General features: G+C 44.2%; 1 long non-coding RNA gene and 2 pseudogenes across 1 annotated transcript; 1 reads left to right on the top strand and 2 right to left on the bottom strand.

The window, feature by feature from the left end:
* Window positions 1-246: 246 nt before the first annotated feature.
* On the bottom strand, window positions 247-3,174 carry LOC136450852 (protein NRT1/ PTR FAMILY 5.10-like; annotated as a pseudogene).
* Window positions 3,174-4,344, top strand: LOC136450854 (uncharacterized; annotated as a pseudogene).
* Window positions 4,345-8,101: 3,757 nt separating this feature from the next.
* LOC136453677 (uncharacterized) lies at window positions 8,102-10,749 on the bottom strand. Its single transcript, XR_010759060.1, has 3 exons — window positions 10,393-10,749; window positions 9,714-9,878; window positions 8,102-9,162 (listed from the first exon to the last, which is right to left on the bottom strand). It is a non-coding gene; the product is annotated as an uncharacterized lncRNA (long non-coding RNA).
* Window positions 10,750-16,449: the final 5,700 nt, after the last annotated feature.

Raw genomic sequence — 16,449 nt, 5'->3', positions numbered from 1 at the left:
GCGGAGCGAGCCATAGAGCAAGAGCTGCGGGGCGACCGACGGAGCAGGTGCAGGCGGGGTGACCGTCGACGCGCGGAGCAGATCGGAGCAGGTCTATCGTCTCCTTCTCCTTTCCTTATCCAATCAACGCAACGAAAGAGACGAACGTGGATGTACCGTAATAAAAAAAAACGAGTAGGCGCAGAGCAGAGGTCTATTGGACTGGTATGCACCACGAAGGGGCGTCCGGACGGACGGTGTTGCCAGACAATCACTGTGCTAAAACACCCTTTCTCTTGTGAGTATACACTTGTGAAAAATACAGGTATGCAGCCAAGCCAAGAACATTGAGCACAGCTAAAAGCCAATAGAAGTAATCAAGGTGCCCTCGGTTTAGATTGTCAGAGAACCAACTGTCTCCTTCCCTACTGGTTACCTTGTCAACTGTATACACAAGGAAGCTACTGATGAAGCTCCCAAGTCCAAATATGCTCAAGTATAGAGCAAGCCCCAAGCTGCGCAAACCATCTGTTACTTGGTCATAGAAAAATTCTTGCAAGCCGACCATTGTGAACACATCTGCCAAGCCAGACAGGATGAATTGAGGGACCACCCACCAGAAGCTCATAGGGATTGTGACACCGGGTTTGTCAACCAGGCATAATCTCTTGCTACCCTGAGCCTTCTCATCTCCACAAGGGCTGCGACAACCATCAGGATCACAGATAAAACCAATCCAATACCAATTCGTTGCAATGTTGTGATACCACAAGTATTCTTTGAGTATTTCTTGGCCAGTGGAATGAGGATGCGGTCATATATAGGAACAAATACAACAATTGACACACTGATCAAGCTTTGAAGGGTAGCAGCTGGTACCTGTAAGGTACCTATCCACCTATCTAGTGTACTTGCTTGCTTAGTGAATAGTGTCATCCATTGAGCAAAGACAGCTGCATAGATCAGGCAGGTTGCCCCTATTGGGAGCAATTTAAGCACTGCAACAGCATCATCAGAGAAATATTTAGTTTCTCTGTTGTACTTGTCTCCCTTGAATGATGATGTAGTTGCAAAGTGAGACTCGTCAGATGATCTGCATGCCCAGAAGAAGAAAAGAAGAAATAAGATAATAGTTCGAAAAGAAAGCTCAAGGGTAGTTAAAGTGGACTTACTTTGGATACCATGATGCACACCAGCATCGAATCCATGCAAGAAGTGATTTACCAATATTTTCAAATAGCCCTTTGCTACTCACTGGAGGATAGAAGCGGTACTTCTTTGTACCAAGCCAGAAAATTGCAAGAGAAACGGACATGGCAATGCATGGGATACCAAACCCAAACTGCCAGCTTATGTTATCTTGGATGTAATTCAAGATTGAAACTGTAATAATATTGGCTACGTATGCCCCAAAGTACCACCAATTGAAGAAGGAGCTCCTTGAGGCACATTATTCAGGATCATTCTCATCAAATTGGTCAGCCCCAAATGCTTGGACACATGGTTTGTGGCCCCCTTGAGCACATGCCACTATGTAAAGTGACACATAGAAGAACGCTAAATGGATACCCATCCAGGATGCGGAGGAACCCATGTTGTCTCCAAATTGTGCTGGTTGTTGTGGCACAAAAATTGATGATAGGGTGAGCATACCCAGTCCCTGAAAGGTTGATACAATTCAGTGAAATTTGCATACAATCCAGCAAACTAAATATAAATGACGCATGTCATGTCAATTGGTAATCTTTCCTAATCCCAGGCTCTTTCAATGATTACATCAAGCACTGATTAAACAAATTATACATTTCTCTGTGCCTCTATGGTAATGTTCTACACGATTTGTTTCTTCGAAACAGCAGAAAGTTCAGTAATTCGATCCGAATAATTTGGCTCAGGGGCAAATTTTATCCAGTGAAGTTCAGTATTGACAGTCCATTCAAGATTCAGGCAGTTGGACATAATTAACTGTTGATAGTGGTTAGTCGAGTCTTATTGTTGCTTAATGGAAACTAAAGGAGTGGAAGACGCAGGTCCTCTTATCTGAATATGCAGTCAATCAAAACGGTAAAAGTTACATGGAGCAAGTCGTGAATAAACTGTCAAGATCAATGGAGTTATGGAACAGCATAAACTCCATTAAGGATCGAGGGTTAACTGCAGAGGAACCACTCTTAGCAATCCTTGTATTCCGGAACAGCATAAACTCCATGAAGTCTTATTTTTTCTTTGGCAGATTGTTCTTATTCCATTAATAAGCATTCCTGAATCCTGAAACAAACTCCAGGGTACACATGTGTAATGGGTTACTCCAGTAATCACAGTGCATGCTAGTACAAACGCGTAGTGCCTACTGCCTACTGGTATAGTTGAGATATGACTACAAGAGGAAACTGGCAACAGTCTGTAGCTTTTCTTTCCTTTTTTGAGTCGTACGGGAAGCCTATAACTGCGGATGTTCGTTAGGAATCGAAGAGGCCGAAGAGACGATACCGCCAGAGAGCAGTACGAGAGCATACAAGGATGTAGAGGAGTGAGGCGCTGATGATAGTGCGGTAGCGGCCGAGCCACGAGTCAGCGACGGCGGCGCCGAGCAGCGGCAGCATAAGCGCGGCGCCGCTCCACGCGTTGATGGCCGCGGCGGCCGAAGCCGTGGACTGCCCGAGCGGGCCGGTGAGGTAGTTGATCAGGTTCCCCGAGATGCCCCCGAACGCGAACCGCTCCGAGATCTCCACCCCTGCGGCACACGCACACCGACGGCGGCAGGTGGGTCAGAGAGGCGGAGATGACGGCCGGCCCTGTTGACTTGCCTGCAGCCACGGGCTCCGGGGGGGCGTCTCGTGTTTTGGGTAGGGTACTGGGTACCGATGATGAAGACGGCTGCGGTCCACCGGTCGGTGGTGTGGCGGGAGACCGGCCGGCCGAGGTGGTCCAGGGCGGTCGCCGGCTGCGGCAGGAGGGGCTCCGCCGCCGCGTCCATGGTGAGCGGACCCACGCCCTCGCTTCCTGCTTCCTGGGCTCCTGGCTCCTGCTCGTGCACCGTCAGCGACTTTGCAGCAGCAAGGCCGTCCCAACTGGCAAACGGGGCCCATGGATGCTCCGTGCTCGTGTCGAAAACCCAATCCGATTCCGGTCCTCTGACTCCAATTATACCGTCGTCTCTAATCCCCAAATCCCATCGTCATCGAATCGGAACTATTCCGCTACCCGCTCCTATCGGATTCGGTGGGACGGTGGCCTATATATGCGCCCGCCACGCGCCTCGCACCAGAGCTCACCAGCAACCTCCTACGGAAGCGCGATCGCGGCCTTGAAGTCGAAGGAGCCGAGATCCATCAGTTCTTCTGTCGGTCGAGGGAAGTCGAAGCCAAGATCTAGGTAAAAATGTTTTACCGATATGCTTACCGTGGCAACTCGTTTGAGCAAACGTACCGCTGCTATCCGCCATCCTTTGTTGGTAAGCCACACCTGGAAGGCGGCGACAAAGTAATAATGCCACAGTCTGCCCTTGATCGTCTTGCTTCTTTGTACATCGAGTACCCTATGCTATTTGAGCTGCAGAACGATGATGCAACCGACCAGCGGATTTCACACTGTGGTGTTCTGGAGTTTGTGGCGGAAGAAGGCATGATCATCATGCCCTACTGGATGATGCAGAACATGCGTCTTCAAGAGGGCGACATTGTCCATGTCAAGAACGCGACTCTTCCCAAGGGCACATATGCGAAACTGCAGCCTCACACGAGTGATTTTCTTGATATTTCAAATCTGAAAGCCATCTTGGAAAAGACTCTGAGGAATTTCTCCTGCTTAACCACGGGTGACAGCATCATGGTAGCCTACAACAACAGACAGTATTACATTGATGTTGTTGAAACAAAGCCTGCTTCAGCAGTTTGCATTGTTGAGACAGACTGTGAAGTGGACTTTGCACCTCCTCTTGATTATAAAGAACCTGAGAAACCACGGCAACCAGCAGTTCCTGCAAGCAGCAAGGCAGCACCTGCGGCTGAAGATGGCAACACTACTGGAGTGGAGGATGAACCAAGATTCAAACCGTTTACTGGTTCTGGAAAGCGGTTGGATGGAAAAACCTCAAAACTGCAAGCATCTTATTCTGAGGTTCCTTCCACTGCACTTTCTGCGCCTTCAGATTCAAAGAAAAGAGCAAATCAGCAAATTTCAGCACCGGCAGCTTCAGTGGTTAGCAATTACAGTCGACAGAAAACTGGGAAGCTTGTTTTTGGTTCAAGTGCAAGCAACAATAAGGAACTACAAAAGGCTCCTGTTAAGGAGGAGGAACCCGCGAAGAAGAACGAGCCCAGGTTCCAAGCGTTCAGTGGGAAGAGCTACTCATTGAAGCGTTAGCTCTGCTACAGTTAACCTTACAGATTTGCCGCTACCCTTTCGTTTCGTGCATGGTGTTCTGGCACCTGGTCACCACCATGTAGATATGAATTGAATTATGTATATGCTTATCTTGATGGAAATATGGTCATCTGTGTATTTAAGCTCAAAAGCTTAAAACACTGCTATTGTCCTTCCTTAAAAAAAACTGCAAAAAAACACTGCTCCAATTATAATTGTCATAGAGTAGGTGATTTTTTGGATTCTTTATTTTGCTAGTTTAAAATTCTGATGTGCCGTCAGCAGAAACAAAAATAATCAAAACGTTCAAGATGCAAGGTTTTTAGAAGCTGCAACAGTAAGAATGAAGGCTTGGTTGCGGGTCTTTTGGGAACAAACTGACAAAATGGAGGTGGAAGGTCTGCTCTGAACAATATCAAGATTCAGGAAGAAGATGGTGGTGCTGTAGACGTCTGAATTCTGGAGGCTCTTGCTTGCTGTCGTGTTTTTGTTTTTTTATGCCTCGATAGTCTGATGGTTGTTAGTTTGTTAAGTGAAACTTTCTTAGCAGGTGTCGGAGGTGGTTGTTTTGTCTTGATGTAAGCTGCTGCTGGTTATGTCCAGTGAGCGTGCGAGTTTTTGTATCCTTTTCGCTTCTAAGCTGGTTTCCCCAGCGGGTGTGGTGGCGTGCGTTTGTATCTGATGCTTATTTCACTTTCTATAAAAGCAGGGTTCAAAAATAATAATAATCAGGTTTAAGTTAAGATCTCTATTATTGGCCGATCCAACCAAGAATAGAGCAAAGGGGGGATGATTTTCCAACGAAGTTTAGTTGGCTTAACACCAAGCCTAAGCTGAGACACTCAAACAACTGTACTACTGTACTTTTGCCTATAAGATGAACAAATTTATATTAACGTTTATTAAAAAAATCCGAGAAATTTTGTGAGGATGTAAAACCATCACGAAAGACAAAAAACAGCCACGACCCTCACGAATCAAACACCACGTAAATTTGATTTGTGTGACAGTCAAACATCATGAATGTATTTCGAAGTGGCGACCATCATGAAACATAGAGCATCGAGAGGTTTGTATAATACTCATAGAGGTGCCCAACACACAGAGAAAAATATTTCATGACGATGCATGACTCGCATGAAAATAATTCATGATGTTTTAAAACCGCAATAAAACCAGTCTCAACAGACACGAACACATCTATATCTATAATCTATAATTTGTATGCAATTCATGCCCTAAGAACAGTTAATTCTTCTAAAAAGTAGCGCTCACACTTCCATGTCAGTGTAGAATCATTGCTATTTGACTCGGACCTGTTCTGAAAAAGTTGAGGTATTTCGAATTGTTTGTTGACACAGACAAGTTTCCCTCCCCTGGATTGCAAGTATGTAATTTACCCTTTGTTGTTTTAATATATGAAAATCACTGTGGGGAACTCCCCCATAGTCTTTGGTGTTCAAAAAAGTTTCCATCGGAGCCACAAGGGACTGTTTAAACCAATTCATTTCTGTCTATAAAAATGGGGTTCTTTATCTTTCGTATACTTATAAAAATTGTTATTATTGTAGTTTACTTTCTTATTTGGAGAGTTTCCGCAACTATTATATCTATTTGCATAAATACCTCGACGGTTCTCTAGCATTATTATTGGCGAAAGAAGGTGTGACTCTAGGTGCGGAGGACTCTACAAGGTATCGAAGTATTGTTGGCGCGTTACGGTACTTGACATTCTCTATCTTTCTATCTAAATCTTTTCATCAAATTCATTGTTGCCCTTAGCGTTCTGGCGTGGGTGAGGAACCGGCGGCCACGCGCTCCAGCGACCGCGGTTGGTCTCCCGCAAGCTTCTTCTTTGTGCGGGGCAAAACAGGCTTATGTGCTTGTTGGGGCCATCAGGGTGAGTTGGAGCTGGACGAAGATACTAATTTTAGCTCCACCATCCGCATATCCTTTGTCTAAGCAGGTTTTAAGGGCTCTTTAAGTGAAGCTATTTGGTGCAAAACGGCTCAATACCAAGGTTCTGGAATTCAACTGAGATAGTCCGAATTTTGGTGAAATTCGTCCATTTCAGTTAAGCCAGAAACGAATTTTGTGCTTCAAATCTCGAAACTCGCCGAATTGAGTCCGAAATTCAACATAAATTCGTCTGTTTCGGCTGGGACCGAAATTTTTCCAAAATGAATCCTAGAACCTTGCTCCAAACAGCCAGCAGTGGAATTGTGTCAAACGAAACCTTAAAGTTGTACTTGTGTTGTGGAATTCCAAAATCAAAAGCAGCGAGGAGCCAGAAATTTTAGGAATGGCGGCTCGCAATACAAATGGCTTGCAATAATGATCCTCATGTTCTTTGTTGCATTCCTACTATTTTTTCATTAATCAATTAAATTTCACCCCTTTTTGGCTTTTTTTAGATGTCTATTGTTGTGAAGATGATAAAGCCGACGACGCTGAACCAAAACATCATTAATTTTGTATCCATGTTTCCATCAAATTTGTTGTTGATCGAGCGTGGAAGCTAAATATCATTTAAAACAATGCATTTCATGAAAAACTATTGGCCCTAACAGTGAAAATCCACCATCATACCGTCTCGTCCAGACTCATAATCACGACTTGCGTTTATATACAATCCAATCACACCAAATAATCTGATTTCTTAAACATATCAATAATGATAGGACGAGCACGTCCGGCCAGCCGCACTCTCTCTCAAAAAAAGAACTCTCCACATGTGGTCGTCTGCTCGTCCCACTCCCCACGCCGCCTCCATCCCGCGTCATCCCCCGCGGAGCCTCCGCCGGCCCATGCCTCCACCCGCCAGGCCCTCGCCCGACGCCTTCTTCCCGCCCCTACTTGGCTAGAGCTCGTCGACAGCCGCCTGTGCCAGCAATCGGCCCATTCTTCTCGGCCAGAGCCCAGCGGCAGCCAGCGCCCATTGCTGGCCTGTCCCCGCCTCCCTCTCCGCCCGCCTACGACGGCGGTAACCGGCAATGCGACCAAAGCTCGCCGGCGGCCTGTACTCGCCACCCTTCCGCTCGCCTCCAAAATGGGCCGCGACGGCGCTATCCTCTGCCTGCCCATCCCCGCTCTGCGCTACGTCGTACGAAAGAAGGAAGGTGAAGAACGCATGTTGCAAAGGTATATTTCAAGTGTTCAAATGTTTCAGAGATACGTTGCAAGTGTTTCATGCGGATGTTGCAAAAGTAGATCGCGATGTTGCATATGTTGCAATAGTTGTACACGTATATCGTAAGCTTCTGTTCTCAATGTTTTATCTGTTTTTCCAGACGTATGTTGCAAGTGTGTTTATTTGAATGTTGCATATACTTCACACATGTCGCAAGTGTCTTATCTAGATGTTGCGTATATTTTATAATGATTTTCAAGTGTTTTTAGGTGTTTTTTCAAGTGTTTTATATGCATGTTTCACGTGTTTCATCTGCCTTCGAACGTATGTTGCAAGTGTTGCATATAGATATTTTAAAAGTAGATCAGGTGTACATCTCTCTCCTCGCTTTTCTGCTGCCTTGCCTCAGCATCTCCTCCTCCTGGAGCTGCCTCGGCATCTGCCGCCCCTCCCTCTCTTATTCATGCTGTTGACATTCAGGGTGGTGTGGCCCCGCATGAGCGTGTGAAAGGGCGTGGGAAACAGAGTACAGGGCGCGCCTGTCCCGTAAACATATTGGAACTAGTCAGTACCCCGCGCCTTGCCGCGGAAGTCATCGTAGTCATGATTAGTCCTGATTTAAATATGAATCATTCCAGGAAAGTGAATTCAAATTCAGGACCATTGCACATTACAAAATAAGGATGATTAGAAAAAGTAAGAAGGTTTAGTTAGTTTGGAGTAACTGTAGAGAGTAGTTATGATCATCCTATTTTTGTATAGGATAAGAATTCAGTTGTAGCTGTCGTAGGTTGATGTTGATATCTGGGACCAATTACTGAACAAACATGATACGCAGATGATACCCTCCTGTACTCAAATTTGTTGACAAATAAAATATTAGTATATATTTATGGTGCCTGTCATCATGTAGAGGCAGTACTGGCAATAAATTCATCATATTTGACAGGGTTTTAGACTGGCACAAAAGATTAGACATGTTTTTGTAAGGAAGGACCCTAGTGCAATATATCCGGAAGATAGTAAACTCAACTGCAGAGCTCAATTATTGTCATACAAAATGGTCTTAAGAGCAATATAGGTGGGTGGGAAGGGGGAGAAGGTTTTCTAGTTCAGGTTAGAATCACAATGCAGAAAAGATTAAAATGCAAAGTCCATATAAATAGAGAGTTGTGAGGTAGCGGTAGGAGCTTATACAAAATAGAGCCAAGATCGTCACCAACATATTCGGTCTACCAAAAAGGGAAAGAAATACAGTAAAGCGTACTTGAATTTTTGAGCACCAACAGTCACAACATACGAAGTTCTATGAACCTGGTGCAAGCCTAACACTCTGAAACAGAAGTATTGCACTTGTTGGTTTACAGATCATAATGAAAGATCTTGTGGAAGAAAAGGAGGTAAAAGAAATATCTGCTAGTGCTAGTGCCAAAATATGCAGTCCCGGAAAAGAGCAGCTGTGAAAGGATCTGGATTAACATGAAGGGCTTACAATATTTTGAACCCATGATCAAAGAAGCCGAGGCTCTATCTCCTTTCAAATTAGGAAATCATGTGGAGAACTTGGAAAGTGAACAAAGTGAAACAGGTAGTTGGAGAAGGTCCCAAAAAAAATATTCGAACAGAAAGGTAGTTGCTTACCTTTTAAATATTTAAACCGCCTGATTCATGTATTTGTAAAACAGCTCCTGCAAAAATGGTACAGTATGCTTCAGTGTGCATACACAGTAGCTCGAAGGTGAAAGTTCTCAAGCATGCCAAGTAGCACTGAAGGGCACATAAATTTAGGTTTGGGGTGGGCACAGGCAGACAGATGCAACGAACTGCAAATAAATAAGAATAAGTAGCAGTGATGGAACGAAGCTGAAAGTTCTCAATCAAGCAAAGTAGCACTAAAGGCACATATAAATTTAGGTTTTGGGCATAGGAAGACAGATGCAACAAACTGCAAAGAAATAAGGATAAGTAATAGTGATGAATTGACTCTGAAATGATCGTTCTACGTAAACCCGAAATATGCATCGAGCATTTATATGTAGCTTAGTGCATGGCAACTGAAATTATCATACATCTTTGCGACCTCTACCTTAGTGCAACGAAACACAGAACTACCTATGTTGTACGCCTGCAAGTTCTGATTATCAAAGTGGTCGTGAAGTCATCATACTCTAGTAAGCAGAAACAGAAAAGACATCTGCTTGTAAGAAACATCCGTGCACACCATCTAAAGATGGCTGACCTATAGTTTGTAAACATGTACTACTTTTAGCTTGTTTCAGCTTATTCTCTCTCACATAATACTATTAAATCGTCCGAAACCATCCGAAATCCATTGTACAGTGCATCAGCCGAACACGCCGTGGTTGGGGATGCCTGCCTGAGTCCGTGGTCAGGGATTGCGCGGCTGCATGTAAAAAGAAATCCAAATAGCCTTTGTAATTTCAGTCATGTTCATTAAATCCATAAATCAACGGGCAGGGACAACTGCTGCCTCACATGATAAATAACGCAAGAACTAAATTGAAATGGGGACCTGGACTGCTAGGCACACAATATTTTTACTTAAAGTGAGTTACGAATCTACACATATGAATGTGAAAGAAAAGAAAGGTTCAGAACCAAACCAAAGGTAGAATGAAATCAGTGTCAGGTTTTAGATTTTTTATGATCTATTTCATGCTAAAGCTCCTTTCATAAACCGTCCACGTGTAGCAGGCCTCCTCAATTCCTGGGTCTGCACAAAAAGAATTAAAATCCCAAAAAGGTCAAATCCAATCCCAGGGAACCCTAGAGCATGACGGCCCAAAATTTGTCACCCACTTCTTGGTGTGCACAAAAGAAGCAAATTCCATAGACGTTGGATTCGAAATCCACCCCCACCGAACCCTAGGACCTGGAAAAGGGCCAAAATTTCTCACCTTGAACAGTAATAGGACCTACGCCCGATGTGCACGCCATTGGATCTTGCGCGCTCCCACGCTAGCCCATGCCACAGGGGTCGCCCGTGTTACCTGGTCCAGGTGCTGTGGCGCCACTCGCTGTCACCCCGGCATGGGTCGCTCTCCGGTTTGCGCGGCTTCTGGTGTGGTTGCCTCCCGCGCCGCGTTCCGCGCTCCGCGCAGGTTGACGGCCGCGGAGGCGGTCCCTCTGAGGCTACGATGGCGTTGGCCTATGGCGTTGTTTGGGGAGGCGAAGACAGGCGGCGGCGGAGTGCGGCAGAAGAGAACGCGGCTTTTTCTTTTGCTCTTGCACTGGGTTTATTGGGAAGAGGCAGAAGGAAGGTTCCAGGCACACGTCTGAAAGGCCTAGTTTGATTTTGAATAATTGATAAAATATATGTATTAATCTTTGACATGAATTATGATATGAGCTATGTTGGTGCAATTCAAGTTGTGAAGTATGGTGGCACTCAAATGGTGATGTTGATCATATGAAATAATGAGATGGCCACATGTGATGATGATCAAGTGCTCAACTTGAAAAAGAAGACCGAGAAAAACAAAACCCTATGGAGATCAAGGCAAAGATATAATTAGGGATTTTATTTTAGTGATCAAAACACTATAGAGAGTGTGATCACATTTATGATAGATGGCCGTACTATTAAGAGGGGTTCTTAACTAGATAATTCGGTCATCTAGTGCCACTAGGTGTTGGACTTCATGCATTGCATTTAGGTCTAGTGCACATCGGAGAGCAAGTGAAAATATTTATCAAAAATGATTTGAGAAATGCTAACTTGGCTCTAACATGTTTTGATAAAACACTTTGAGAGTTAGCATTACTTGCAGAAAGTTGCTCTAATTGTCGTGGAACGAAACGCGAAAGAATTTGCAACTTGAAAAAGGGGTACGGTGCCTGAGTGGCACCGCCACCCCTTGTTCGATGGCACCGTCACCCCTAGGGCGATGCCCACTTGGATCTGGCGGAGAAGGGCCAAGAGTGGCTGGTTTGGGGTGGTCACTAAACACGCCGGTGTACATCGCCATGGGCACGGCGGTGCACCGTCTGGTCACCGCCATGGGCTGTCCGGTGCCATCACTATTTTATTCCAGAGAGTAGGGGTTCTGGCTTCGGTCACCGCCATAGGCACCGCCATTAGGACGGCGGTGCACCACCATTTTATTCCAGAGACTTGGTCTCTTGGGGGTACGGCTGGGTGGTCACCGCCACCCCTAGGGCAGTGCACCGCCTGGTCACCGCCCTGGGCTGTTCGGTGCCACAACCGTTTTATTCCAGAGAGCAGGGGTTCTGGCTTCGGTCACCGCTGTGGACACCGCCACTAGGACGACGGTGCACCGCCATTTTATTCTAGAGACTTGGTCTCTCGGGGGCACGGCTAGGTGGTCACCGCCACCCTGTCCGGTGCCCCAACGGCTAGTTTGTGACCGTTAAAATTCGACCATTGGGTAGGTCACCGCCATGTCCGGTGCCAAGCACCGCCCTATCCGGTGACCTCGCAAAACAACTCCAAGGGGTATAATAGCTCTATTTGCTTGTGTGGCTATAAATAGAGGGTGTGGCCGGCCTTAGCAACTCTCTTGGCACCTCATACACTTGTGTACACGCTTTGGAAGCTGAGCAACACACTCCACTCACTTATTCACTTGATTTCATCATCTTGAGTGAGATTGGAGAGCCTCTAGTGCATTGCATTGAGTTGCATCATCTTGTGACACTAGTTGGGTGATTTAGGCTAGTTGTGAGCTTGTTACTCTTGGTGTTTGCTAACACCTAGACGGCCCAGTGATTGGAGTATCGTTGAGCGGAGTTGGTGATTGTCTTCAACCTCGATTGGTTGCTTATGAGGGGTCTTGTGCCTTCCCCGGCGGAGCGCCAAAGGCAACTCTAGTAAATTGCCCGTGTCATTGAGCTACCTCACTTGTGGGTAGGTTATTGAGGTGACCAATTATGTGGACGAGGTTTGTGCAACACCTCTTAGCCACCGAATCATCAAGTGTTGGTCGACACAATGGGGACTAGCGTGCCGGCAAGCACGTGAACCTCGGGAGAAAAATCTTGTGTCTCTTGTGTGATTGGATTTCTCCCGGTGATTGGATTGTCTTCATCTTGTGATTGGTTCATTCCTCGACGCGGCGGTATAATTACCATACTCACTCTTTTACATCCCTTACAAACTAGTTGTCAAGCTCTTTAGTGTAATTAGTTTTGAGAGCTTGTCTTGCTTGCTAGTTTAGTATCACATAGTGGAGCTCTTTAGTGTAGACTTATTGCGAGCTCTTAGTGAGTAGTGACATAGTCATTGTTTGTGCCTAGTGATCATAGCAACTAGAATTATTTGATATGTGGCTTGCAACCCTTGTAGAGCTAGAGCAAAGTTGTATTTCGCTATTTAGGTTACTAACCACTTGCTCTAGTGTGTTTGTTGAAAATTTTTATAGGCTATTCACCCCACCCTACCCATTTAGGATCTTTCAAGTGGTATCAGAGCCATGGTCATCATTTGATTGAAGGCTTAACAACCTCGGTGTCAAAAGATGGTTCAAATTGTGTTCAACCATGTGGGGGGCAAACCACCATTCTTTGATGGTACATGCTATGACTATTGAAAGAGAAAGATAAAGATGTATCTTGATTCAATCAATGACCAATGTGGGATGTGACCGAGTGACTTTGTGATTCTTGATCCGGATAATCTCACCAACAATGACAAGGCCAACAAGCAATGTAATGCAATGACTCTAAACACCATCTATAATGCTATTGATTCCAAGGTGTTTGAGCAAATCAAGGATTGTGAGAGAGCTAGTGAGGTGTGGAAGAGATTGAAAGAAACATATAAGGGCACACCGACGGTGAAGAGTGCCAAGCTATACATCTTCAAGGACAAGTTGACACGCTTCAAGATGAAGCATGATGAGAGCATTCCGGAGATGTTCCATAGATTGTAAATAATTGTCAATGATTTGAAGGCTTTAGGAGAAAAGATCAATGATGATAATGTCTCTCATCAATTCTTGATGTGCTTACCCCTAGATTTGAGGCATTGAGATTGATCATCATTATAGAAGAGGATTAAAGCAACTCACCCCTAACCAAGTACTAGGTGATGTCATGACACAAGAGACATACCGTGTGGAAAGGGAGGGGGTTGACAAGGATGACAAGAAGGAAGATGAAGACAAGAAGAAGAAAAGTGTAGCATTCAAGGCTAGTTCATCATCCAAGAACAAGGGCAAGTCCAAAAAAGAAGAATCAAGTGATGATGAAGATGCTGGTGACATTGATGATGAAGCCATGTCTCTCTTTCTACACAAGTTTGGAAGATTCATGAAGAAGAAGTGCTATGGTGCTAGAAAGAGAAGAGACAACAGCAAGAGCAAAGAGTATGTGAAGAGATGCTATAAGTGCAAGAGCTCGGATCATGTTGTAGCGGATTCTTCCTATAATAGTGACAATGATGAGGATGAAAAGAAGAAGCACAAGAAGGACAAGAAGAAGATGACCTTTCAAAAGAATAAGAAGAGTGGAGGCTTTGTGGTGACATGGGATAGTGATAGCTCTCCGGATAGTGATGACTCTAGTGATGATGGCAAGAAATCTATCAAGAAAGCACTAGCAGAATCGCCATCAACAACAAGTCTTCCATCTTTGACACTCCATCGACATGCCTTATGACAATGCCTAGCAAGATAAAATATGATGTGAGTGATGATGATTGTAGGAGTGATGAAGAGGAGGAGTACACCAAGGAGGAGCTCATGAACATGTGTGACCAAGTGCACACTTGTTTTGAGATAAAGAGAAATGAGTGCAAACAATTGTGCAAGAAGATCAAATCTTTTGAGCAATCCTTTGATGATCTAAATGCCTCTTATGAGAGTATAAGGGAAGACCATGAGATGCTTGGCAAAGCTCACTCTAAGCTTGAAAAGTCTCACTCCTCTCTCCTCAAGCAAGTCAAGGAGGAAGAAGCAAAGAAGGAGCAAGTGATTGTGTCATGTGATGTGGGACTAACATGTGATATTCTTGATGAATCTTTTTATAAACCAATTGTTGTTGCTCCCACTAACCCCTCTTGTAGCACCATCACTACTATTTCACCTTTGAGTGATGGTTTCACTTGTGATGCCTCACTAATGGTGGAAAATGAGTTCCTCAAGAAGGAGGTGAATGAGCTTACTCGTACCTTAGACAATGCTTATGGTGGAGATGCCCGCTTACTAAAGTACTTAGGTAGCCAAATGTTTTCTTTCAATAAAGAGGGATTAGGCTATACCCCCAAGAAATGTAAGATGGCCTTTGTCACTCCTAAAGCTAGCTTTGTGAAGGACAATGGTTGGTTTTGCAATAGATGCAAGCAAGTTGGACATATAGAGCAATATTGTAAGACTAACACGAATAAGTAACCTAATGTATCCTCAATTAGATTTGATTCTTGTTATATGCTTATTAAGGGTGCCAATGGTGTGAATGCTAAGTTCATTGGTACACCAATTATGGGTCCAAAGAAGAAGGTCATTTGGGTACCAAAGATCGTGGTAACTAACCTTCAAGGACCCAAGCAAGTTTGGGTACCTAAGAAGAATTGATCTCCTTTTGTAGATCAATTATAAAGCTGGAGGAAGGCATTAGGTGCTTGATAGTGGGTGCACACAACACATGACCGGTGATTCAAGAATGTTCAATTCAATCAACTCAAATGATGACAATGGGATTGATAGTATAACATTTGATGATAACGGCAAAGGCAAAGTCAAAGGGCTTGGTAAAATTGCAATATCCAATGACTTGAGCATTTCTAGTGTGCTACTTGTAGAGAGCTTGAACTTCAACCTATTGTCGGTAGCTCAACTTTATGATCTTAGTTTCAAGTGCATATTTGGAGTTGATGATGTAGAGAGCATAAGTGTAGATGGCTCTAATTTGATCTTCAAAGGCTTTAGATATGAGAATCTATACTTGGTTGATTTCAATGCTAGTGAAGCTCAATTGTCAACATGTTTGCTCACTAAGTCTAGCATGGGTTGGTTATAGCATAGAAGGCTTGGTCATGTTGGAATAAAGCAATTAAACAAGTTGATTAAGCATGATCTAGTTAGAGGCTTAAAAGATGTCATATCTGAGAAGGATAAACTTTGTAGTGCATGTCAAGCCAGAAAGCAAGTTGGCAACACACATCCTAAGAAGAGCATGATGAGTACATCTAAGATATTTGAGTTGTTGCACATGGATTTATTTGAACCGACCACCTACACTAGCATTGGTGGGAACAAATATGGACTTGTGATTGTGGATGATTTCACTAGATATACTTGGGTGTTCTTTTTTATTGACAAGAGTGATGTGTTTGCAACCTTCAAGATATTCATCAAGAGAATTCACAATGAGTTTGAAACAATCATCAAGAAAGTAAGAAGTGACAATGTAAGTGAATTCAAAAATACAAGAGTTGATGAGTTGTGTGATGAGTTTACGATTAGACATCAATTCTCGGCTAAGTACACTCCTCAATCAAATAACCTAGTTGAGAGGAAGAATAGAACCTTGATTGACATAGCAAGATCAATGTTGAGTGGGTATAATATGATCATTCATTTTGGGCCGAAGCAATCAACACGGCTTGCTACTATAGCAACCAACTCTATTGTCATCCCATGATGGAGAAGACACCATATGAGCTCTTGAATGGAAGAAAGTCCAATATTGCATACTTTCGGGTTTTTGTTGCAAATGCTACATATTGAAGAAATGCACTAGATTGAGCAAGTTTGAGAAGAAATGTGATGAATGTTTCTTGCTTGGTTACTTAATGGAGACGGGGGTCCCAATCTTCCGTCAGGTTCAAGATAAACAATGATTTGTTCAGAGAGCGACACACCGATCCAGCTTCAGATCACAAAGACCCAAACCCTACAACCTTAGCACCACGTCTCCTCTGGTTATCAATCGTGTCACAATCCAGTTGACCTCGCCAAGAAGGCTAATCCCTGCTGCGAATCAAAGAACACAAG

The sequence above is a fragment of the Miscanthus floridulus genome, chromosome 5, assembly GCF_019320115.1.
Source record: "Miscanthus floridulus cultivar M001 chromosome 5, ASM1932011v1, whole genome shotgun sequence".
Lineage (NCBI taxonomy): Eukaryota > Viridiplantae > Streptophyta > Magnoliopsida > Poales > Poaceae > Miscanthus > Miscanthus floridulus.
Note: the sequence above shows the minus strand (reverse complement) of the source record. Positions and strands in the feature narration are given on the sequence as shown.